Below are 25,320 nucleotides of genomic sequence, written 5' to 3' on the forward strand. Positions count from 1 at the left end.
ATATAAAATATAAAATGGAGTGGAGGGGGAAACAAAATGACAGACCTAAAAGACATACATTTCCCTTCACTCACTAACAACCTAACCTAGGAGGGTACTACATATGGTTTGAAATACAATTTAAAGGATATTAAAACCCAAGAAGAAAATATAATATATTGCAGCTTTCTAGTCCTTAGATATATTAATTGCATAAGTTTCTATTTTTCAGGTAAGAACATTTTTAGCAAGTACATAAAATACCTGTTGATCTTGCCAGAAATGCCATCCTTGTCACCTCCTGTGAAATGTTGCATTCCTTCTGTAATCTACAAATCCCTCCAACCCTCCATGTAACGGAGATGAAGAGAGCAAGACATACAGTACTTGAAGTCCAGCCTGGATGAGAACTATGACTTTCTGCATAGACACTATAGAGTGAGTGAGCATACCATATTGAGCATTCCTGTCCACCATAGGACAGGACGCGATCACAGGATCAACAGAAAAGAAGAAAATGGAAAAGCACCACATGAAAAGAAAACGAATGCAGCCACCACATCTATAAAACGGGTATGCTGCAATATATTACATTTCTGTTTTTGGGTTTAGGTACAGTAAGCTTTACAGTAATGCAATGGGCTCAGTTCACAAACCTTTACCATGAAGATAATGATCTTCATTTAGCTTGTAGGCTCAATTCACAGAGCTTTGAAACAAGGATAAGGATCTTTATTTCAGCTGCATGACTGTAATTTTCCAATCTCATTGTACACAGCTAAAAAAATGACTGTAACTTATCCAGGTGCCTTAGCTTTATGAATTGAGCCCTATGTATCTTTTGGACATTATAAATAACGTTTAAACACAGCCACCTATCCAGGCAGACATGCATATGGTACTGGATCTGCTGCTTGTGGATTAATAGGTTGGTTGCATAACACAATGATGTTTGTAAGCTGGTTAAACCAGACGGCTAAGAAGCTGAGGCAACACTATGTGATCATCATCCTGGCTCTCCCTCCAATTGTTAAACACAATAAACTATTTGCACAGCGTAACATTCTTGTATATAAAATCATAGAAGAGATGTATCATTGTTGATAATTGATGGAACATGTAGCAGAATACATTGTTGGAGTGATGATCAAATTTCCATACTGGCTTATGCAGGCTGACTTTGACAGGCTGCAGGCAGGAGGGCTGGACGCTGCACCTGCACCTCCTGAGCACACCAAGCAGCTAGACACTCCATGTGCAACCAACCTTAGATGTGGTAGCTGCATTTGTTTTCTATTCTCAAGCTTTATAAAATTTTCTGCAAGTACAAAAACATACCTACCTGATCCTGCCAGAAATCCAAGTGAACATCACTCACATCTAAATCAATGTTATCAACCTTCCCAACTTTTTTGGGAACTATAGAATTTCTCCCCTTATGGAATTGGATGGGGAAAGGAAGAGGTGTTAGTAGTCCAAATCAGGAGAGCAGCCTAGGGTGACAATGATAGGAGGTGTGTTACTGGCTGGATCACCAAGAGAAAATAAAGGAAAAAAAGCCTACAAATGGAAACTAATGCAGCCATTGCATCTAAAGCAGTCTTTTTCAACAGGGTGCCCAGGCACCATGGGGTGCCTTTAGGTTTCTTCAGGGGTGCCTTGGCAAAATGCCTAAAAATTGCCCAAAAATTGTATACAAGCCAGCAGGTGGATCAAACCTGCCCTTTAAAGTGTTACTAAACCCAGGACCCTGCATTCACTATGCCTTGTCTCCCACAGTACACAGAACATGGAAGTGCAATTATTTTAGTAAATATAAACTGCTAAATACCTTTTCTCATCAGCAGTTAGAGCAGTCTTGTGATTTCTATCAGTGTCCAGCTGAGCACTGGTTAAAGCTTGTAGGAGGCGTTTTCATTCTGCTCTAGGAGGATGCAAGACCCCTGACCTTTGTCTGGACAGTGCTGATTGACCCTGTGCTGATCACATGCACTCTCCCAAGAAAAAAAAATCTCTAGCAATACACACCAAACTGAGCATGTGCAGGGTGTCTCCACACGATATGTCTTATTAGGAGATAAGAGGGGGACACTGGAAGAAGAGGGGATCAGAGAAGACAGGATCAAACAGCGTTTTGAAACAATGCAGAGGGTTAATCCCTTAGGTTCCACAGTGAGTATAACAAGCATGCTTTACTGCATATACAGACTGCTTGCACTGTTGTGGGTTTAGTAACAGTTACACAAAGCCACAGGTTTTCATTGTACACAATTACAATTTTCTAGCCACCGGCAACAAAACAACCAATGACATCATCAGTTGATACGAAGGAGATCAGGCACCTGCACAGCATCTCCTATTTCCCCTTTTCTGCCCCTCTCCATCAGCACTGGGGTCACATTAGCTAAGTGAGGGAAAGAAACAGAGAGAAGAGAAACATTGGCATACTAGTCAGTACCAGTGTGTAAATGTGTATTTTGCTTTGGAACCTCTAACATTGGGTGTCCTACATGTGCAGGTGTTGCTGCGTTCTGTAAAACTTATTGTTTAGTTTTTTTTTATTTTGCAAAGGGTGCTTTGAGACTGCAGCATTTTAAAGGGTGCCTCAAGACTGCAGCATTTTAAAGGGTGCCTCAAGACTGCAGCATTTTAAAGGGTGCCTCGAGACTGCACCATTTAAAGGGTGCCTCGAGACTGCAGGATTTTAAAGGGTGCCTCGAGACTGCAGGATTTTAAAGGGTGCCTCGAGACTGCAGGATTTTAAAGGGTGCCTCGAGACTGCAGGATTTTAAAGGGTGCCTCGATACTGCAGGATTTTAAAGGGTGCCTCGAGACTGCAGGATTTTAAAGGGTGCCTCGAGACTGCAGGATTTTAAAGGGTGCCTTGAGACTGCAGGATTTTAAAGGGTGCCTCGATACTGCAGGATTTTAAAGGGTGCCTCGAGACGTCAGGATTTTAAAGGGTGCCTCGAGACTGCAGAATTTTAAAGGGTGCCGCGTGACTGCAGGATTTTAAAGGGTGCCTTGAGACTGCAGGATTTTAAAAGGTGCCTTGTTTGAAGAAAAGTTGAGAAACACTCAACTAATAATGTATAAGCTGCAATATATTGTCTTGTTTTTGGTTTTGGATATACATTAATCCTTTCTCACCTGCACCAAGGCTATAACTGACCTCTAAATGTATAGTTCTGACATCTGGTTGGCGCATATGATTGTACATTGACTGGTGTATGAAGCTATATTGTGGCTTATTTTGAGCAATTTCCATGATTCCCTTTGTGGATATATGAAGAAGGGCCCATACTTTGAGTCCATCCAATTATTGCATCAAGCCACTGTAAGGGGGCTCCACATTTGCTGTCCACAATTTGTTGTGTCTCCCCCTGTCTGGAGTGATTCTGGATTCTCCCTGCATGGATGTAGCACTACCCCCTTAGGAGTCACTAGAGATTTGGGTCCCCCTATAGTTCTGCACAGCCAGGCAACATGCATTTCCTTCACACAGACTTGCATCCAGGAGACAGTAACCAGTCCTTGAGCTTGTTTTTATGGCTCTATTAACAACACCTCCTGGGCTAGTAAGGGGAAGGAGCACTCTGGTGGGAAACTGAATTAGCTTGCTACCCGGGACTGTCTTGCAATTTAAAGTGACAGGCACTGGATCCCCTTCCCAGGGGATTCTAAATTTGGAGTGATCTTATCTTTCTTCCTGTTGAGTCTTGAGACAGGTGATGAGAGCAAATCTCCCTAATGGGAAATGGAAACAAATTTTCAGTAATTTTAACAGTTTCCTAATTCCTACTTATTAACTCTCCTACTTCCTAAACTGATAAACTGGCTTTAGATGCACTTAAAGTGTATGTTACCCCTGCATTTCCCATTCCTGTGAACTTGTATGAAAAAGTATCCTTTTCTCTTTGTATTGCTTTCTTTGTGTGAAATACCTGGTGATCCTGACAGTCCCTCGGCTTTCCTATTTCAAACTGATTACACCATGCCTGAAAGCATATGTACCCCAGCATGGTCAGTTTTCTTCTTTGCATTCTATTTGGGAGCACAGCCTGCCTGTCCTCCAATAGTCAGACTTGTGGTGACACACCCCCTGCACAGACCTTCACTGGGAAGACCAATGTACTGCTGTTTCTCTGCCTCCTGCTGAAACTGCGATGTCACATGCGTAACAATGCCACACCAGCTACACCCTGCACAATGATTTTCCAGCTCATGGACCACCAATAAATGTATCGGCAGCCTGAATGCGCTTGTTACTGGGTCAGGTTAATTACGCAATTAACCCTTCACACTGCCACCACCTCATTTTTGTACAGAGAAACAGGAAACTCGGCAATATCAGCTATAACACTATAATGGTTGAGATAATCGTCTGTATAGCATGGTCACCGCAGACAGGTTATACAGAGGGTTAAACAAACACAGCTCTTTTAGAGGCAGGAATTCGTAAATTACATTAACGAGCTTTAGAAACAGTTCAACACTTTCAGAAACTAAGGTTTATTACTAAAAGCTCAAAAGGGTGCAATAAAAATATTTACAGAAAAAGATGTAACCAATATATATATAAATATACAGAGAACAACAGCACAGCAAAGAGGTAACAGAAGGGAGGTTAAAGGGTTAAAGTACTTGCCAGTCAGCCTTGGGTTTGCAGATCAAGTTTCAGAGCAAAAGGGCACGTCTCCCAAGTTGGTTCTGCTGTTAAAAGGGAGAATTCTTCAACTTAACTCTCTTAGGCCTGACAGCCCATTTTGTAGTTCCCCAGCAGGGGGTGTCTCTAAAGCCAAGGACCAATGCCTCGTTTAGGGAGGGATCGTCTGGGCATATACCTAAACTAGAGCCAAAATCTCTCATAGTTCATATTTTGCTCATAACTTTTCCTATGCACAAGTGACATTCCACCCACGGGTAGATTACTATGCAGATGCATCTGAGGAACAGTTAGATATGAAATACACATTTGAAGGGCTCAAGAGATGTAATTTTCTGCTGTCCTAGGTATTCCAGTCAGGGAGTGTGACCTATCAACCTATTTGTCTTCTCGTGGCCAATCTGAAGATATACCTGGTTTTTATGTAAGTTTCTCATATTCCAAGATATTAGACATAGGGGAAAAATGGATTTTAAAAGTGTTATCTAGTCTCTACTCCTCTGGAATGTGTTTGAACTCAGGGGAAGGCTTGGGTTATCTTTTTACAATGTGCTAGATTGCACAGGTTCTTTGGACAGCGAGGCCCCATCTCCCTTGGGGGTTTTATAGCTCAGGGCTGCCTGCTGTGCTCTGGCCTCCTGTGACACTGCCAACACACAGGTCATATGTCACTGTGGCTGAACAGAGAGGAAGAATGAGAATGAGGGGGATATGTTTGTACAAGATGGAGGATCCTTTGCCAAGATGGAGATTGGAGCCAAAATGGTTGAACCGCGTCCATCTCTGTAGGCATGATTGCTACAGAGGCAGAGACCCAGGGCAGCCGAGGCTGTCGTAAACATCATTGGATCTCGATGGGGCTCAGGTAAGTATTGAGGGGGCTGGGAGCACTGCTGCCCACAGAATGTTTTTTTGCCTTCATGTATAGAATGTATGAAGGTAAAAACCCTTCAGCCTTTACAACCGCTTTAACCCTAAAATGTTTTTTAAAAAAACCTTAAAGCGGAGGTCCAGTGGGAATTAAAAAGAATAAAAGTCAGTAACAATAAAAACTGTAGTTGCTGACTTTTAAAAACTGGACACTCACCTGTCCCTCGATCCTGCGGTGTCCTCCATCATCCTGTCTCCTCGGTACCGGCATCTCCAGTATATGCACCCGGCTGTGAGAGTGGGCACCAAGTTCACAGCCGGGTGCCCACTGAGCATGCGCGAGTAGCGCTGTGCTTTGTGAATGGTCCTGTAGTGTTCTGGGTCACATGTCCCAGAAGACTGCGGTGGGGGCTTCTGATTGCCTAGGCGATAACAGCGGAAGTGGGAGTGAGTACCAATCAAATTCGTTTACCCGCTCCCCAAAGGTGCCAATCCTTAACAAGAAGCGGGAGACAAAGCCTTAAAGCGGAACTTCCCCTTCTGGGTGGAGCTCCACTTTAACTCCAAGATGTAACACCTGAGCCCCTAAAACCTAACCTTAACCCTAAACCTTATTGTCAACCCCTAATCCCTTTTTCTAACCAGTTCCCGTCAGGCCCATGCAGATAAACAGCCAGATGGGAGTGCTGCCGATGCGCATGGATGTTTCTAAATGTCCCCCCGCATCCATTGCCTGTATGAGCTCCCTGGGCCCCCGATCGCTGTTTGAGGTCCCGATTCATGTGAACACTGATTGGCCAATCAGTGATCACATGAATAGTAGTAAACAAGATGTCGCTTCCTGACATCATTGCTTACTACTTGTGAAATCTGTGAATGATCACAGAGGTCACATGGTACAAGGCTATGTGACCAATCACAGCTCTCACAGTATTTCTCAATGGCTGCACGAATGCAGCTAGAGAGAAGGAGAAATTATTGCTTTTACAACCTTTATGGGTGTAAAAGCAATCAGTGTAAAAAAAGAAAAAAAAAATCTTCATCACCCCCCACAAGTAGTACAGTGTCACTATGGTGACACTGTAGTGCTAGGGTGACAGTATGTTAAAAAAAAACAAAAACATAAATAATATAAAAAAAAATAAAAATGTAAAAAAATATATAATTTTTGGTTATAAACTAACTTGTTTTTTTTCTTTTTTTACTAAAAAGATAGATGAATACATTTTGGCAAATATTTATGAATAAAAATTATTTATTTACAAAATTTTATAAGAAAAACACTTTTTTTTCATAATGTTTGAAATAAAAATATACAAAATAAAAATCCAAGTGGTGAGTAAATACCACCAAAATAAAGTTTTATCTGTCTCAAAATAATGCTAAAAAAATCATATGGGTACAATGTTGCATGACCGTGCAATTGTCATTCAAAGTGTGATAGCACTGAAAGCTGAAAATTGGCCTGGACAGGAAGGGGGTGAGTGTCCAGTCTTGAAGTGGTTAATGGGCAATGCACAGGTTCACTGTAATCCCTTACATTAAGTTATCACCTTAAAAGCATCAATTACATTAAGATTGTTGAAACATATTGCAAAATAGTTGTTCAACCAATAGATAATTTAGTGGAAAAAGGGGGTATGAACAAAATGGAAATGCTGGTTTATTTTGTACACAGCACATGGATGAATAAACTAGAAGGCAATGCCTATACTTGGGTCCTCTAAGGGCTGGTTCACACCACAAAAACACAGTACAGATGCATTCCGGAATGCGTTTCTGCACATGCGTTTTTTACGTGTTTTTTAATGCATTCTGGTGTGTTTTTTTTACCTTCTTTTTTCTTCATCTGAAATAGGAACATGTGTGTTGCGGTGCATTTTTCATGCGTTTTGCTGAGTTCCAGTATAGTTCTGTGCAGAAAAAGATGTGTATTCTAATTTTTTGACTGCCCTGGTATGCACTGCACTGGTGTGAACTATGCCATTGAAAACCATATAACCTACTGATCATGTAGTTTTAATTCTGAAAAAAATGCACTTGACTGTAGCTGTTGTAAACCGGCCCTTATTTCACAGGGCCCTGAACCATTGCAGTTTCTCCCCTTCTTGTAGGTATGGTAGGTCTTCATACTGTTGAAGCTGCAATGTACTTTTATCTTCGAGGGGGTGAAATGACACACTGCTAGGTGGTTTTGTGGGCTAAATTATCAGTGTTGCCATCCATACATGAACGCAGTCACAAGCAGGACACTCCCTAGATCTTATTGCAGCTTTTAAACAAGCTAGTTCTCCTCTAAAGAGACAAAAATTAACATCAATAACAAAATTAAACATATTAATTTTTTTTTGTAAAAAAAGATCATTTCAGAGCGTCTCTGTCCACTGTAATGGTAAAATGTAATCATTCCAGAGCGGTGTTGCCACCAGGGGCGGACTGACCATTTGGAAACTCCGGCACTGCCCGAGAGCCCAGGGTCAGCAGGGGGCCCTATGAGATGCCCCTGGTACCTTTTTCATAGGCTTTTTTGAGTTTGGGCAAGGACACAGGGGCCCCATGATCCCCTATTGCCCGGGGGCCCCATGAGTTGTCAGTCCGCCCCTGGTTGCCACATATATGCAGCTCTTGACTGAGCATTCAAAACTTTTCACCGTTCAATATTGGAATTTGATACAGTACCTGCCTGGATTGTTCCCATCTGTTGAACATGGCCACCAAGATAGATGTCCACATTGGTTTCAGATTGGGACACCTTAAAAGTAGCACTAGTTAAATCCTTCTGCATATATTACAGGAGACCTCAACTCTCCTCTACAACTATGACCCTTCCCGCTTATTTAGCTTTAATTTATCCTTACCTTACTTTGCCTTGAGATTTTTGAAGGGGGACAGAGAGTGCCTACACTGTCCGTTCAACTCTCTGATCTCACACATAGTTTCTCAGCTTCTAAATATGCTGTGTGACAATTTACAGAACCGCACCTGTCACAACGAATAAATAAAGCAAAATAAGCAGCAAATGTAAATCTATCACATGTAATCCTGAAATTATAGCAATACTAAACAATCTTGCAAAGGTCAATTGTGACAAGCCAGCTTTAAAAAAGAAATATGGTCAAAGCTTTTTTGGTTATATTTCTCTTTTGGGTCATAGGAGTGCCCTCTACTTTTTTTTCCTTTGACTTGGAGTCAGCTTATCGTGGGCTATTGCTCTGGAAGGATCCTGACAATATTGACGGCATCCGCCCAGCTGCCTAGTTGACAGCTGGCTCTGGTTCTCAGTGCATGGCTGAGAGCCTGAGCCAGCTGCACCTACCCTTCCTCCAGCCCAGGTGCTCTAGTGAGCATTGGAGGAGCAGAGTGGAAAGCAGTGACTGACAGTCACTGCTCTCCATTCTGAGCAGACCAAGAACTGAGAGATCAGCAGTGATATGATCGCTCAGTTCTTAGAGCCAACGTGGGACAGCTGCAGCATCATACCAATGCTGCAGCATAGAGGTGAATGTGTATGTTTATTTTCTATAAACCCCATGCTTCGCCTTTAAAGGGTAACTAAGCTGATCTCAGCAGTCATTAAGCAGGGATGCTAATCACATTCCTAGGCTAATTTCAAACAGCAGGAAGATAGAGGTAATGGTTCCATTATACAGAGTTTTAGTTAGACCCATTTTAGAATATTGTGTCCAGCTCTGGAGACCTCACTTACAAACAGATATATTTAAGATACAACAAGAGAAGATGATGCAAGTTCTGAGGGATAAACTATATCTTAATACAGCCCCAAAGAAAGAAGAGAAAATAAAGCATGAATGAAACAAGTAATGAGCTAGGGTTTGGGCCAAATTGGGTTTGGCTTAAATCTTCTGAAGACTGCCACATGATAACAGTCTACATGCCCAATTGACTGCGGCTGGGGAATTATCTGCCCCACACATAACATAAGATCAATGGGCTGACTGGCCCTGTGCTGATCACATGCACCCTCCCAAAGAAAAAAAACTCTAGCAATACACACTTAAGTGAGCATGTGCAGAGTGACTCCTACAGCTCTGTACTATCAGCAGGTGGATCTGGGACAGTAGAAGAAGGGGAGGATCAGAGAAGACAGGATCAAACAGTTTTTATACAATGTAGAGGATTAACCCCTTAGGTTCCACAGTGAGTATAACAAGCTTGCTTTACTTCATATACAGACTGATTGTACTGTTGTGGGTTTAGTAACACTTGAATGCAGGATCCTGGGTTTAGTAACAATTTAAGAACACAGGAGCATGACTTCAAATTAGTATTAGGAAAGTTTGAGAGTATCATCAGAAAGTGCTGCTGGGGGGATCTATTGTCACTGAAAGGGATATATTTTTGTGTGGTGGTCTATTGTTGCTGGGGAAGTCTATTGTTGCTGGTGGGGGATGTATTGTTGATGGGGGTCAGTTGTTGCTGGGATGGATCTACTGTTTAGGGAGGGGGTCTATTGTCTATTGTTGCCGGCTGCTGGAAAGTCTATTGATGCTGGCTTCTGGGGGATCTGTTGTAGCTGCTGTGGGTCTATTGTTTTGTTTTGGGGTCCATTGTTGCTGGAGAAATCTACCATTGCTGGGAGGGGAGGGCTCCAATGCTACTTTCTGTGGGAAATCTATTTTTCTTATTTCCTTGTAATCATTAACATATTCCATACAAATTATGTAGCACCACAAAATGATACTTGGCTCTGTATTCCCTAAAATGGAGAGGTACTGGGAGGTGAGTAGGGGGTGGGACCAAGTAAAAGTGCTCATTGGTGAGTAGGGCGTGGAACCAAGTGAAGGTGCTCAGAAATGGGTAGAGGTGGAACCAAGTGAAGGTGCTCAGAAATGGGTAGAGGTGGAACCAAGTGAAGGTGCTCAGAGATGGGTAGGGGGTGGGGACGGGGAAAGTGATGCAGAAAAAGGGAGCTCCTGTACCTATTTTTTGAGAAAAAAGCCCTGGTTATACTTACTAACTTAGTAATACTAATTTATACTTAGATGTTATACTTAATGTTATTATAGTTAAACTTGGCTATACTTAGGGGCCTATTTATTACATTTTTCATGGACGAATGTCGTAAGCTTTCACTCATCTGTCACGAATAATCAGTGTAATTTAGCTAATACACTGGTTTCCCATGATCGTCAGCTCCATCTAGTGGCCATAATGTGGTACCTTTCTGATTGAGGTATTTCAGGAAATACTACATTATGGCCACTAGATGTGCTGATGATCATAGTAAATAAATTTAATAGGCAAATTATGGTGATTATTCAGGACAGCTGGTGAATGCTTGTGACATTCGTCTAGTGAATATTTTATAAATAGACCCTAAGTTTCTATACTTTGTCTTTATACTTTGTCATTATACCTTTCAATCTGCCTTTTTACTTTTCCACAGGTCAACCCAAAAATAAAACTGGGTTTGGGGTGGAAGAGACCAATGAGCAGATGTGGGAGGTACTTAGGTAGAAAGGGGGAATGTACTTAAGTTGTAAAGTGGGACTACTACTTAGGTAGGCTTACAAGAGGCAGATGGGTCTGCTGAATATCAGTCTCCATACACCCTGTTCCAAATTATTATGCAAATGATATTTTTCTAATTTACCTAAATAATTGATGTAAATAACAGTCAGCATAATTCTCATGTTATCAACTATTAAGATGACAATTCACATTTTATTGAACAAACCTCCTAATGATAACAGGATTTTCTTTAAACATAAAACACTTACAATGCATTGTTCCAAATTATTCCGCACAGTAAGTTTCAAAACACTTTATAGGTTGTAAAGAACTGAAAATTGTCATTTGTTGTGTTTGCAGCAGATTTACTGAAATCAAAAGCTATTTCAATCAAACTTTTAACAACATTTTAACTTTTTAAACATTTTAACAGGTCACATTACATTGTAACATAGGACCCCTTATTTGATAGCAGCTTCACAAGTCTTGCATCCATTGAACTTGTGAGTTTTTGGACAGTTTCTGCTTGAATTTGTTTGCAAGATGTCAGAATAGCCTCCCAGAGTTGCTGTTTGGATGTAAACTGCCTCCCATCCTCATAGATCTTTTGCTTGAGGATGCTCCAAAGGTTCTCAATAAGATTGAGGTCAGGGGAGGATGGAGGCCACACCATGACTTTCTCTCATTTTATCCCCATAAAAGCCATTGATGTAGAGGTATTCTTTGCAGCATGAGATGGTGCATTGTCATGCATGAAGATGATTTTATTACGGAAAGCACAGTTCTTCCTTCTGTACCAGGGAAGAAAGTGGTCAGTCATAAACTCAACATACTTTGCAGAGGTCATCTTTACACCTTCGGGGACCCTAAAGGGGCCGACCAGCTCTGTTTCCATGATTCCGGCCCAAAACATGACTCCACCACCGCCTTGCTGACGTCGCAGCCTTGTTGGAACAGGGTGGCTGTCCACCAACCATCCACTGCTCTATCCATCTGGACCATCCAGGGTTGCACCGCACTCATCAGTGAACAGGACTGTTTGAAAATTAGTCTTCATGTATTTTTCTGCCCAATGCAGCCGTTTCTGCTTGTGAGCATTGGTTAGTGGTGGCCGAATAGAAGGTTTATGCACAGTTGCAAGACTCTGGAGGACTCTACACCTCGATGTCCGTGGGACTCCAGAGGCACCAGCAGCTTCAAATATCTGTTTGCTACTATGTAATGGTATTTTAGCAGCTGCTCTCTTGATCCGATGCATGGATCTGGCATAAATCTTCCTCAATGTGCCTTTATCTGCACGAACCTGTCTGTGCTCTGAATCAGCCACAAATCTCTTAATAGTGTGCAGGGGCGGACTGACAACTCATGGGGCCCCCGGCAATAGGGGATCATGGGGCCCCTGTGTCCTCGCCCACACCCAAAAAAGCCTATGAAAAAGCCAATGAAAAGTACCAGGAGCATCTCATGGGGCCCCCTACTGATCCCGGGCCCTTGGGCAGTGCCCAAGTGCTCAAATGGTCAGTCCGCCCCTGATAGTGCGATGATCACGCTTAAGTTTTCGTGAAATATCTAATGTTTTCATACCTCGTCCAAGGCATTGAACTATTTCACTCTTTTCAGCAGCAGAGAGATCCTTTTTCTTCCCCATATTGCTTGAAAATGGTGCTCTGTTTAATAATGTGGAACACCCTCCTTTAGTAGTTTTTCCTTAAATTGGGCTCACTGGCCAATCTAATTATCACAGGTGTCCGAGATTGTTTTCAGTGATCAAAAGAGCCCTGAGACACAATGCCATCCATGAGTTACACTGAAAAACAAAATATTAAATCTTTGTGACACTTAAATAGAATTTGCATAATAATTTGGAACGCGGTGTAAAAGTGCTGTCATCCTTTTCATTCTCTGCAGCTAAGTACATTGTTTTAGAAATCTTTTGGCAGGTAAACAATTCTTTTTTAAGTATTTTTTTTTAAATACAAGCACTTTATTAAGTGTGATTGGTGTGCTATTACTTTACTTTTTGCTATAGGAATGATTGGCGGAATGTTCAAAACTAGAGTGGGAGCTGACAAAAGCTAGAGTGTGAGATGAAAAATCAGGACATGATTTCTAAACTGCAATCACTCCCTCATTTTCAAGCCCACCTACACAAATCTTATATCAAAATGTTCAGCTATCCCTGCTGCCACTAAAAATGTAAATGGCTAAGCCATAGTCCTGATAGTTTTCACAATATGACCATTTGTTTGCAACTTACATCGCCCATTGACATTCATTGAAACTCCACTCTAGCCACCTCAAATTTGAAGGGCAATCTCTAAACTGCGACTGTGCCTTCATTTTTAATATTTCAGAGACATACTATGCATCAAAATATAGGTCTGGGTCTTGTGATTCTCACAATATAAAGCTCTTCAGTGTAGAATTTATAATTTTTAAACTACAACTGTTTGAAGATGGCAACCGCCAGTGAAGTGAGCAAGTTGGAGCAGTTTGTTTTTAACCGCTCTTCTCTGCCCTTGCTGTAGAGTGAGTTGCCATAGGAACCCAGGTGTGTGAGCAGGCAACAGAGTGACAAGCCACTCTACCCAGTTTCTCCGCCCATTCCAGTTGTAGACTAATGGTGGAGGCAAGAACACTTCACACAATTTCCCCAGAAATTGTAGCTTTTCTAGTTAATATTATTATTATACAGGATTTATATAGAGCCAACAGTTTGCGCAGTGCTTTACAAAATGTAGGTATACATTACAGTTACAATACAATTTGGTACAAGAGGAAACAGAGGGCCCTGCTCGCTTTACATACCTGAACTCGACTTGGCATCCTGTAGTCCCTTTACAGCAGAGCTCAGACGGGGAGGGAGAAGCAGCACAGAACGTGCAAGGAGAATGCTGATAGGAGGAAAGAGCAGAGTGACAGGGAGGCAAGCTTATCAGTGTGTTGCTTTATTGTTGTCACAGGTTGGGGATGTATAGGAGACCTGTAAATGAAAGTGAAACTGCAACAGATGAATATTGGGTCAGGCAGGACTAATGTTTATGACAGAGCTGTCTAAATCTCATGACTGGATGGACAGAAATAAAAAACCATTGGAAGGTAAAACAGCTCTCATATATGTATTTCATCTGCTGTTTTGTTGTTTGCCTGGAGTTTCACTTTAACAAGCATTCTTCCAGTAAAAACAGGCCTTTTTGCAATACTTTGTTCCATGCCAACAGACATTCATTGTAGACACATTGCTGGGAAACAATAAAATGTTTAAATATATTCCTGAAATTGTCCAAAATAACCTTTTTGTTAGTAGAAGTTAGTTTATTGTCACAGTCATCTTCCTTGTACTAATAAACTTTCTGCCCACAGATGTAAACAATTCTTCTAGTCTGTTTAGCTGGTTGTGGCACGCACACATCAAGGGCCAAGTGCATGCTAGGCGCACCGTATGTCATGTCAAGTCTTGTCACCACAAGTCACTCCGCCACAATAAGTATGTGATTTACACGGCCAAAAAACACAGAGGACTGGAAACACCAGACTGTAACAGCAAAGAGGAATGTACGGATTACACTTGTTTTATACAGACGGAGCGTCATTGTATTACTCATCTCTAGGTGTACTGTGACAGGTTATGGTTCATGTGTACGGCTCCAGGAGACCATGGCTCCCACTGATGTATGTTCTTATAGATGAACCACTTGCCCTCCAGACAGGGGCGGACTGACAACTCATGGGGCCCCCAGGCATTAGGGGATCATGGGGCCCCTGTGCCCTTGCCCAAACTCAAAAAAGCCTATGAAAAAGGTACCAGGGGCATCTCTTGGGGCCCCCTACTGACCCTGGGCCCTCGGGCAGTGCCCGAGTTTCCAAATGGTCAGTCCGCCCTTGCCTCCAGAGGGTTTACCCCCCTTCCTGTCCAGGCCATTTTTTGTGATACGGCGCTGCGTTACTTTAACTGAGAATTGTGCGGTCATGCAACTCTGTACATAAATCACATTTATGCCCTTTTTCCCACAAATGGAGCTTTCTTTCGGTGGTATTTGATCACCTGTACATTCTTTATTTTTTGTGCTATAAACAAAAAAAGACTGACAATTTTGAAAAAAACCCTATATTTTTTACTTTTTGCTATAAAACAAAACAAAAAAAAAAAAAAAATATATATATATATATAAATTAAATTTCGTCATAAATGTATTCTGCTCAATTCTGCTTGGCTACAAAAAAATTCCCAATATTTGTAAACTAATTGGTTTACGTGAAAGTTATAGCGTCTACAAATGGCGGTATATATACTGGAATTTTTTTTTTTTATACTAGTAATGTATCAGCGATCAGTGACTTATAGTGGGACTGCCAAGGGCATTCTGATACTGGGGGGAACTAACTGCCATTGACATCCCCAGTGACACTAATACAGTGATCAGTGCTAATAAAACGCACTGACACTGTACTAATGGCACTGGGCAGGAAGGGGTTAACATCTGGGGCGATCAAAGGGTTAACTGTGTGCTGTGTGTGTTTTACTATGTGTGCTGTTTTACTAAGGAGACATGATGCTTTGTATTTCTCTGCTGTGCATAGAAATGCAAAGCAGTATGCCCTTGCTGGCAGGAAAGAGACATGTGTTGTTTACACACAGGTCTCTACCCTGTCAGCTTTTCCCGATGATCGCCAGGTGCTGGCGGGGAATCTCCAGTCAGGACCTGATGATTGACATCCCTAGCCACCAATGGCAGTGCGGGTAGGAAATGCAAATCACGTGTGTATATATATATATATATATGTGATTTTGCGTGGCCCTGCCACCCTGTAGCAGTACATCTACTATAGGGCGATGGGCAAGCGGTTAAAGCTTACCAACCAAGAACAAAAGTGTGACACATTGCAGCTTACAGTTCTCTGATGTGGCGGCTGCTCTTTCTCCCTTCTTGTCCTAGGATGGTAACACTGATTCCCTGTCTTCTATCTATGGAGCAGAGTTGTCCCCTTAAGACAGGAAGTGCATTAGGACTACAAAACGCCTCTCTCTTTCCCCATCTCCTCCACACAGGGGGAGGTGTTCTGTAGTCCACAGAATGAAAATGGAACAATATAAGAAGGGAAAAGGGAACACTATGATAAGAGTGCAGTACAGCAATTGCTAGCAAGTATTGGTATTGCTAGCAAGTTTTGCCACTGCGATGATCTCTTATATTAGTGGTCTCCAAACTGCAGCCTGTGAGCGGGATGCAGCCCTTTGCTTGCCTTTATCCAGCTCTTGTAGCACTATTCCTCTCACTGATATGACGCACTATTCATTCTACTGACACCACAGATGAGGCATTATTCCTGCCATTGACACCCAGCTTCCGATCCAGCGCGTTACGTCACATATCAGGTGACTTCTTCAAGGAGAGGTCTCCGTGATGAAATCATGTGACACATGACTTAATGTGTTGGAACGGATGCTGGGTCACATCACTTCCTAAGTCACCATATTTGTACATCAGTGAATGCTCTCCACGAGTCTTTGACTCTGACATATTGTCAGTGTCACTTGATGTATTTTAATGATATTTAATAAATAATACTGCACTATAGGAAGCTATTTGTCCTCTTTTTGAGCATATACCGGTCAGATAGATCATTTAAAGGGGACATGTATCTTGTGCCTGTAAGATCCTGGGGGCCCATGAAAGTGGAAGATTACATATTTATGCTGATTCTACTGAGTGCTCTTGACCTGTATAGTTCAGAACACAAGGTGAGCGTGCATGCTAGATGGTGAAGGAGCACACTGCTGTGTGTTAAGATCCCTGAGTATTATATTAACAAAAGGTTTATTATTTGTAGAGAAGTGGAACTATCTTATGCACCTGGAGTTGACTTTTCTGCACTTTTTACTTTCATTTTTTCAATTATATACATTTTTTTTATATATTGTGTTAGGTGCCCAGCAGGGTGTCTATTTATTTACTATTTGATTCATTCTTTTTTTTTTTTTTATTGCTTTTGGTACATACACTGTTTATGAATTAGCAATTTTTATCATTATATGTGAGCTAGCACGGTTTTTGATATATTGCGTTAGGTGCTCAACAGGGTGTTTATTTATTTAATTAATATTTGATTTAAGATTTTGATTTATGTGCACATATTTTGCCTTGCATAAGAGGATGGGTTAATGTATATGTTTGTGCATTTCAATACAATGTAAAAATAAAGTATTGCACTTACAAAGAAAACTAATGAAAGTGTGCCTGGATGGGGTAATGGCAGATGCTGATGAAGAGGTGGAGGCCTTGAAAATATTAGTGGCAGTGTCCTTTGGAGGCATTATGTAGAGCTACTGGTAGCCCCATCCTGAGAGATGTGCATATACCCCCAGGTCGGATTTGTGTTCAGGCTGGCTAATGTAAAAGGAGTTCTCCACTCTGGAAGACACATAGGTCCAGGATTTGTGTATATATTCTAAACGCCTGCCTTTCAAGTTTCCTTTGTAAGTGCAATACTTGATTTTCACCAAGCTTTAAAGTCGTTGTAAACCCTTACATGTATCCAGTGAAGTGACAAGCCTCAGGTGATACACAGAGATGAAACAAATCCTCCTACATAAGCTACTGAATATCTGTTTATCTGCAGGCATCTGTCCTATACAACCTTTTAATACACACAGATCAAAGACTTTTTCTCGGCTCCAGAAGGCAGAGGGCGGGGATCTGATGTCACCCTTTCAAATTTTGCACAATTGCGTAGCACTCAATTCTAAAATGTAAAAAACTTGTTGCTGCACAGACTTTGTTGCTGTATGTTTGAACATTTTTAGCAATACATTTTCTTGAACACACGATTGTGTGTGCTGTTCCTTCCCCAGGGGTGCCTACCACGTGGCCTTCGTCCCGCCTACAAGTTGAAAACTGCAGAGGATCAGGTCATAGGCAATAGAAGCTGATGACCACTCAGCAATCCTTTGGTCACAAGCAGCTTTAAATAGGCAAGTTGGCACCAATTACCAACGCTCACTCACACTATTGCGAGTGCTCACATGTGCGCACATGAGCACGTCCAGGTCTCACGCTAGAATTTCTATTAAGCACATGTGCATATCTTTGCGCATGACCACGCATACAATTTCCTTTACAACTCCTTTAGTAACTTCAGACCAGGCAAGAACATAATTTCAAAGTTTCAAAAGCTTTACTGAAAAACTTGGTCATGCCAGATAACATTAACATTCTTAACCTAACATCCCTAATCCCTAACGCAGTCTTGTGGCTGCCCCAGTGTACCTGCACAGGTAAGAGTCCATACTTGGCAGATTCCATAGTGGCAGATCTCCATAACAGGTTGTGACGGGAGTCACTTTGGGTGGGGGGGCCCATGGAACCCAGCTCACTTTGGAGAGGTGGGGAGACCCCTGTCTCAGCTCTCCATATCCCTCTTATGTGTAAGTCACCCTGTGCCTGTTAGGGGTACAGGGGGATCTGTCCTAATATTGTGTAGACATGTCTAGGAGATAGGTGTGGTGGGGGTTGTGGATTGTTTGGTGTTATGGGGTTGCATCCCATTGTTCTATTGTTTGTCTTGCTTGGGAGCAAACTATTATGGGATGTATGTGTTTATGTGTATTAGCTTAGTGGGGGGGGGTGTCTCCAGCAGCCCTCCCTTCTGATGGGACTGTCTGCTGGTGTGAAGTTTGAATACCTGTGTGTCTCTTGTTACTAAATGTAGATTGCCCCGCCCTGTATCATTATGCAGGGAGGGGGGATTTGTCCCCGAGTGTATATACTGTATCTTGTATCTGTGTTAAAATAAACTAGTCTACTTTCTGGATTACTTCAAGACTGGTGTCGTCTAGTCTTGTATGGTCTGCTGTTGTGTCTGTTGTTGGTGTTCGGACGGGGAAGCGGTAGTCTAACGGAAGTACCCAAGTGCAGTCTGGGGTCGGTTCCGTTACATAGGTGTCTTCAAGGCAGACTGCAGGTCCCAGCAATTCCCCTACATGGTGGATGTGACAACAGGCAGGCTTGCTCTCTGAGGTGGAACTGCTCCCCCTTCTCTCTTTTCTGTAAGCAGCTTTTAATAACCATACAGGGAGAGAGGCAGAGCTCGGCAAAAAGTGTGGGAAACTGGATTAACTCTCTTCCTCTTGACTGGCGTAGCAGCTGTCTCACTAACCAACATTTCAGCTGTCTTACAAATACATCTCAAATGTACTGTAAATGCCAGAGGAGCAGCTGTGAGGCATCTGCAGAGCATTTGTGGTGTGTTTACCTGACATGAAGGCATTTGGGGAGTGGTAAAGTGAGCCAAATGCTACATGCTGGATACATTTTGGCAGCGTGAATTCTAAACGCAACGTGACGCACTGTAAACGTCACCATGTGAACTACACTGTCAGCTGCAACTGACATAATTGGTATAGAGTGTAGATTGGCGTTCATGAAGTTTCAAAAACATGCCTACACAGACTACTGAAATGTTGATACGTCCATTTGGATTTTTTTTGGCAGTGCTCACATGTATGTATTGTAACGGGGTTAGCTCGGCAGCGGGTGTGTGTGACCCCCTGGATGGGTGCACACCACAAAAAGATAGGCACAGCACAACAATAGTGGAGGTGAAAACAAACAGGTGCAATTTATTTACAATATTTACAGAAAAAATGGTAAACCAAAAAGAAACATCAAAATAAATCCTGGCCAACTTGGCTACTTACTGCAACAACAGCTTTCCCTAGCTACCCACTAGGTACAGCCTGCTGCTATACCTAGTTGCTAGTACTTGGAGGCTAGCCACACAGGCTTTGGTCTCTCTGCACACAGATAACAGGTCAGCTCCCCAGACAGTTCAGGCACAGATCTGGTTCCAGGTTGGAGCAACTCCCTAAGCACTCTGGGAAGTTTTATACAGGTGGTAATGAGCCCACTACCTTCAGCTGGGCTCATTACCTCAGTGCTGAAGGACTCAGCACTTCCCTCTAGTGGTACAAATCCCCATAAAGCCTGAACCTCGGACAAATATATCGTCCATCCAGGATGCAACCAGGTGATTTCACCTGCCTACTGTCACAGTATATTCAGTTAGGCAAAGTTTGATGAACACAGTTGTTTGGGATTAGAGGTCTACATTCTATAAACTGTGCTATACATTTGTAAACACAAATAAGAACTACACAGGCACAGGATTTATGATTATGTCATCCCAAAGCCAACATATACAGCTGGCCATAGACAGATCACAATTCAGCTGGATCAGCAGGGACCGGCCAAATTTCAGTCAGTTTTTGGCCATCCCTGATCTACTGAAGTCAGTTGTTTGATGGACTTCTGTCAAAGGAGAATATTGGAAAACCTTTTTTGATCAGCAGCGGGAACAGTGTACCGAGTTGTGCGTGTGGGGTGGGGGCAGGGGCGGACTGACCATTTGGGAACTCGGGCACTGCCCGAGGGCCCGGAGTCAGAAGGGGGCCCCATGTGATGCCCCTGGTACCTTTTTTTTATAGTGTTTGGGTGTGGTTTGAGTGTGGGCAAGGACACAGGGGCCCCATGGTCCCCCATTGCCCAGGGGCCCCATGAGTTGTCAGTCCACCCCTGGGTGGGGGGGGGTTTCCTTCATCCACCCCAATTTTGTGGATGTTGAAATCTGTTACTTTTTGGCAATTGTATGGCTGCATTCACACTGTTGTGGCTTTTGAACCCAGCTTAGCATTGCCCTTTTCCTCCTTTCAATAAAAATCACATCAGCAGGCAGCTCTGCATGCTGAAATTAAATCATCTTACACTCATTAGGTAAAAATTATTTTTTGCATTTACTAATAATTATTGTTTTTCCACTTCCTGGTTTTTTGAGGCGCTGATGATGTGACCAGGGCCTTTGAGATGCAAATGGAAATTTCCTGTCGCATGTTCCCGGAAGCAGACCCAGAGTTCCAGGTAGAGTTCCAGGAAGTAAATGGAGATGAATTCAGCTTCCCTACAAATGAGAACAGTCTTGACGGGAATAAGCACTCTAACTTCCCTTAGGTACTATCCAAGAACCCTGAAGGTATGCTGTCAAGATGTGCAATTTCCAACCGAGATTGGTTCTTTGTCAAAATGTTGACTTGATGTTGTGATTTCATTTTGTATTCTAAAAATGTATCGCAACCAAAAGTGAGAACTGGGAGGAAAAGAAAAAGTAAGGAATGCAAAGAATAAAAAGCCCACAATTGTCTATAATTATCTGTTTGTGGATCGCCATCCCTGGATGTTTCTAAAGGTGCCTTTACTGTATTTTTTACGATAAGGTCGAAGTTCCACTTTAACCACATAAGGACCGCCCACTGTACATTTACTGCTGCAGGGCGGCCCCTGTACACAGGATCATCTATATATACGTGATTCGCACTCCCACGGTTTTTGCAGGCAGGGAGGGGTGCGAGCGCACCCCCGCTGACCCGTGGGTGCCTCGATTTAGCCTCTGAGGGATCAATCATCCGATTTAGGCCAGTGATGACCGGTCCAAGTCAGATGATCGATCCCTGTCCTATCCTGTCCTATGTTGACAGTTACACAGGACAGGAAGTGATGAAATAGTCTCTCTCTGGGCACATTCCGTCCCAGAGAGAGAAGAATCAACACAAAAGTGAGTACAAGCACTACACAATTACAGTTGGAACACTCTAGGACACATTTAACCCCTTGATCGACACCCCCCCCCCCCCCAGTTAACCCATTCACTGCCTTGTCACCAGTGTCATTAGTGCAGATTTTTTGCTGATCGCTGTATTAGTGTCGCTGGCGACTTCAGATAGTGCTAGAGGCAGTTAGCGCCCCTCCTAGATAGCGTCAGATTGCCTGTTAGTACACCAGTAATCACATTTAAACCCTTAATAGCCAGGAACACACTCCCATACACAATAAACCTCCATTGATAGTAAAGTGTCTGAACGGATCAATATCTTTGATCAGATCAGCACTATACCAGCGTTCACATTAGTATAACGTCACCAAAAATGCAGCAGGATCAGCCCCAGCACCTGCATTTAGCCCCTATGCTTACCCCCCCCCTTCTCCCCCAGCAAGTGCAGTGTCAGTAGGTCACTGTCACTTGATACATTGTACACAAAACCGCAGTGTTCAAAGAATCCAAAAATAAAAAGTGCACAGGTGATTAAATACCACTGAAAGAAAGCTCTATTTGTGGAAAAAAAGGACATAAATTTATTTATGTACAGCATTGCATGGCCGCGCAATTGTCAGTTAAACTAGCGCAGCACTGTATAGCAAAAAATGGCGTAAATTCCTGTATCTATACTATAGTTTGTACATGCTATAACTTTCACACAAAGCAATCAATATATGCTTATTGGGATTTTTTTTTACCAAAAACATTTAGCAGAATACATTTTGGCGTAAATTTATGACTAACTTTGTGTTTACTATATATTTTTTATAGCCGAAAGTAAAAAATATTGTTTTTGTTTTTTTGCAAAATTTTCATTCTTTTTTTGTTTATAGCGCAAAAATAAAAAGCGCACAGGCAGGGGCGGACTGACAACTCATGGGGCCCCCAGGCAATAGGGGATCATGGGGCCCCTGTGTCCTCGCCCAAACTCAAACCACACCCAAAAAAGCCTATGAAAGGTACCGGTCATCTCATGGGGCCCCCTACTGTCCCCGGGCCCTCAGGCAGTGCCTGAGTACTCGAATGGTCAGTCCGCCCCTGCGCACAGGTGATCAAATACCACCAAAAGAAAGGTCTATTTGTGTGAAAAAAAAAGGATGTAAATTTTGTTTGGGTACAGCATTACATGACTGCGCAATTACCAGTTGAAATAGTGCAGCGCCGAATACCAAAAAAAAGGCCTGGTCAATACAGTAACAATACAATACATGAGGGGTTCAAGGGCCCTGCTCTTTGGAGCAAACAAAAAATAGTATCTTTTAGGTTAGGGCAGCCTTTTTTAACCAGGATGCCTAGGTACCCTGTGGTGGCCTTCTGAGTTCCTCATGGGTGTCTTGGCAAAGTGACTAAAATTGCCCAGAAATTGTGTACAAGTCAATGGGTGGATCAAGCCTTCCTTTTGTCATAGGTTTTCATTGTGCGGAATTACAGCCTTTGATAAGGAGGACATCAGGTACCTACACAGGATCCTCATTTGTCCCTCCCCTGTACCTCTCTTTCAGCACTGGGGTCACATTAACTGAATCCAGAAGAGAAACCCTGGAATACTAGTCAATACCAATGTGCAAAGGTACTGTATATTGCTTTGTAAGAATAAATCACTTGTAAAGATATGTTGTAAAGCACTGGGTAAACTGTTGGCGCTATATAAATCCTGTATAATAATTAGAATAATAATGTAAAACAATTAATTTAGTTCTTTACAATGGGGTGCCTTGAGCTTGTGCATAACTTTAAAGGGTGACTCAAGACTGCAGAATTTACAGGGTGCCTTGACTGAAAAAAGGTTGAGAAACACTGGTTTAGAGTATCTCCAAACTGTATATTTTTTATTTATGGTTTGAATAAAGTATTGCTTCTCCCAAAAAAATAATAATTTGATTTGGTTGTGCTGAAATAACCCCTACTGATTCAATGAACTATACATTACATGACCTATCCATTTTGTTTGCTCATATTTTCTGCTGCTTTAGATCGCTGCTTTCAGCTGTGAACTGGCACACAACATTATCCCTGACCCTTTTATATTAAGTCACTGTTTTCCCTTTGTCATTAAGATATATTAGCTGTATAAACACATTGACTTCATGGGAAACTGAATCTTGCTGTATTTCTGAGCAGAAAAACAAATTAGTCAACATTTCTCTATCCTAAAAACCATGCCAATACCACCCCACTATTTCCATTTTGTCGTTCTCAGACTTTGGATGCATGGAGGTGAACCACAGCTGGCTGGGTTTTTATTGGACCATAGAGTATTAATGACATATAAATATATTGATTGCAGTTTATTGGAAGCAAGCTTTCCAACATTTTCTGTGTAATTATACACAGTACATTATTGTTGTTCCTCTCTAAATTCCACCATAATCATTATTTAAAGAGACAAATAAAATGTTACATTTTCACATTATGCAAAAGAGTTTTAAAGGAAAAGCCTACTTTTACTGGACCTTCAATTGTTTAAAGTCCATCTCAGGGCAAAAAAAAGTCACTATTGCCTCTAATGGGGTCTTCGGGACCTGTGAGAACCCTGCATTTAGAAGCCAATTGAAAGTGTCTAAGTAACCAGCCAGCAATGTGGTCACTGAAGGAAGGACCTTCCCACTCTATAGTCCAGATTAGACCATGTGAACATGGATTTAGATAAGTATCTGGAGCATTTAAGGTTGTTTTTTTTTACAATTTTTACAGCGATTAGCAAGAATGGGTTAGGTGGCAATATCTATGGGGTTAGAAGTGAGTCCTTGGCTGGGGCACAGCTTTACCAGGGCTGGCAATAATGGCAGCACTGTTCGTTTAGCACAGTACTTATTTCTCTTTCTATCATTCTGCCTACTCTGCCAAGGAATAGGCCCTTGTGAGGGAAGCTAAGCTCAAGATTGTCAACACTGCCCCTTATCCAGTTTGGATAGGAATGAAAGGCTTTGATATCAATTGTCTGAATCAGTAGCACTACAATAGAAAATACAATACAAAAATTCCCCAACTTGGTCTCTAGCTGCTCAGCACAAAAGAAAAATCTAATTAAAGGTGTTCTATAACCACAGCATACACTTTAATTTTATAACATCAGCTCTGAAATAAAAATACAAACAATAGTTATATTTGGCAATCCAGTATACATTTTTTTTTTTAACCAGTTCCCAACCGCGCTATAGCCGAAGGATGGCTACAGCGCAGTTGTGTAATCCTGGGACGACGTCTATGGAAGTAATTCCAGAACATGACCCCCTGTGTGCCCCCATCACATGATACGGTAAATGGCCAATCACGGGCTGCCTTTTACTACATGCTCTGCTGTGTCCAATGACACAGCAGATCACCGGGAAAATACAGTTGCCGGTTCTCAGCTGCACTTTCCTCACGCTGTGACAGCGTGAGGAATATACTGCCGAGAACTGGCAATTGTCACTGAAGGAATCGGCACTAATCATCAGGGCAATGATGATCAGTGCCACCAACCTGTGCTCAGCAGTGCCACCCATCTGTGCCCATCAGAGCCACCCACCTGTGCCACCCAGCAGTGCCACCCACCTGTGCCCATCAGTGCCACCCACCTGTGCCCATCAGTGCCACCCACCTGTGCCCTTCAGTGCCACCCACCTGTGCCCTGCAGTGCCTCCTATCAGTGCTGCCCAGCAGTGCCGCCCATCAATGCTGCCCATCAGTGCCACCCATCAGTG

The sequence above is a fragment of the Staurois parvus genome, unplaced genomic scaffold (assembly GCF_062004578.1).
Source record: "Staurois parvus isolate SC_StPar_1 unplaced genomic scaffold, SC_StPar_1.0 ptg000225l, whole genome shotgun sequence".
Classification (NCBI taxonomy): Eukaryota; Metazoa; Chordata; class Amphibia; order Anura; family Ranidae; genus Staurois; species Staurois parvus.